General features: G+C 37.5%; 1 pseudogene; it reads right to left on the reverse strand.

The window, feature by feature from the left end:
- Positions 1 to 485: 485 nt before the first annotated feature.
- Positions 486 to 1,237, reverse strand: LOC133062845 (olfactory receptor 2L8-like; annotated as a pseudogene).
- Between the last annotated feature and the right edge of the window lie 917 nt (positions 1,238 to 2,154).

Here is a 2,154-nt window from a genome sequence, read left to right on the forward strand (position 1 = left end):
TGGAGAAGACTCTTGAGAGTCCCTTGGACTGCAAGGAGATCCAACCAGTCCATCCTAAAGGAGATCAGTCTTGGGTGTTCATTGGAAGGACTGATGCTGAAGCTGAAGCTCCAATACTTTGGGCACCTCATGTGAAGAATTGACTCATTGGAAAAGACCCTGATGCTGGGAGGGATTGGGGGCAGGAGGAGAACGGGACGACAGAGGATGAGATGGCTGGATGGCATCATCTACTCGATGAACATGAATTTGTGTAAACTCTGGGAGTTGGTGATGGACAGGGAGGCCTGGTGATGGACCCCATTCATGGGATCGCAAAGAGTCGGATACAACTGAGCGACTGAACTGAACTGAACTGAATGATTCTCTACTCCTCTCTGTTATTTTTAACCTTTTCATTAAAGCATAGAATAGTACTTTTCATCACTTTATACAATGAGAGATAGAATTATACTCAAGTCTTAGTACTCATGCAAAAACTTTGTCTACAGTTTTACAGAGCAGATTCTCTGAGTTACTCTTTTCAAAGCCTCCATTAGCTCCTTGTTCCTCAGGTTATAGATAACAGGGTTGCACCCTGGTGTAAGAATGATGTAGAAGACAGTCAGAGCCTTGTCCTCTGTTGGAGGGGCCATGGGTGTAGGTAAGTGTAAACAATGGGTGCATAGTAGAAAGTCACCACAGTTAGATGGGTGAAGCAGGTTGAGTAGGCCTTTTTTCTCCCTTCTGCTGAGTGCATGTGATTGACAGCAAGGAGAACATGACCATAGGAACATACAATACCAATGAAAGGCAACACAAGGAAGTGGGTGGTACTCACAAATACTGTGTACTCATAGATCCAGGTGTCAATGCAGGCCAGAGTCAACATGGCTGGGACATCACCTAAATGATCGATGGTCTGGATCTGCAATAAGGGATATGGAGGGAATATGTGGTGTGAGCACGGGAGTTGACAGAGCCCATTATCCAAGATCAACACACACACTCTTCTGCTGATTCTTATGGGATAGTAAAGAGGAAAGAAAATGATCACATAACGATCATAAGCCATAGATGTCAATATCAATGCTTCTTCAACTGCTAACGTCAAGAAGAAGAAACATTGAATCCAGCATCCAATGAACAAGATTGCTTTGTTTCCCAATAAAAAATTGGAAGCCATTTTTGGGACAAAGGTGGAGATGTAATTTAGGTCAAGGAAGGAGAGCTGATTAAGTAGGAAATACATGGGTGTGTGGAGATGCATGTCCAGAAAGATGAGAAGGATCATTGACAAGTTGCCAAAAAGAGCCTTTAGAAAAATAAGAAAAATGAGAGTAAAAATAAACAGATCAATTGTTGAAGTGGGAAGTAACCTCAATTAGATGAAATCAGTTGATGTTTGATTATAGTTTTCCAAATGATACTGATATGCTTTTTTCCCTAAAACCAGCAGATATAAAAGTTAATAAGTGTAAAACTATAAAATATAGTATCAAATTATTATTTTAGCCCATTTTTTAAAATTTGCAACTCATAAAAGAAGAACTGATGCTATTTATATTGAAAAAAATTATGTTGTATTTTGAAATTTAGTTTAAAATTTGAAAACACAAATATATTTGGCCAAAGTGTTTTCCCAGATATCTTTATTTTCTTAAATTATTATGTTATTAGGAAAAGTATGTGTTATTGTCCTATAAAACTCAAGTAACAAATTCAGATATCATATTTAAAATATGTTCATAGAAAATCAGTGTAAATTCTTATAGAAAAATTTGCTATAAATTAATTTTTATTAACATTAAGAAATGATTTCTCTTACATATTCAATCCCCAAGGCTTACAGCAACCTATCAGCTCATGTTGAGAAGACATGTTTCTTTCTTTAGAATTTTTTACACAGGAATGACAAATCAAACCTACGTAAAGTCAGGTAATGTTTGGTTGGCTTCTTGTCCTTTTGGCTAACATCAAGTGTAATATGGGGGCTTCCCACATGGCACAGTGGTAGAGAATGAGAGATGAAATGTTTAGATCCTTTTGAAATAAGAATTTGGAAAGAGGAATGGTCAGTTACTTAAACAGAAAAAATAAATTGAGAGTCTTCTCATGGAGGTGGGAGGAGGAAATCTCCAGAGGTATTTTAAGTCAACAAAGTCTACACAGTCT

This window comes from Dama dama, chromosome 9 (genome assembly GCF_033118175.1).
Source record: "Dama dama isolate Ldn47 chromosome 9, ASM3311817v1, whole genome shotgun sequence".
Taxonomy (NCBI): Eukaryota; Metazoa; Chordata; class Mammalia; order Artiodactyla; family Cervidae; genus Dama; species Dama dama.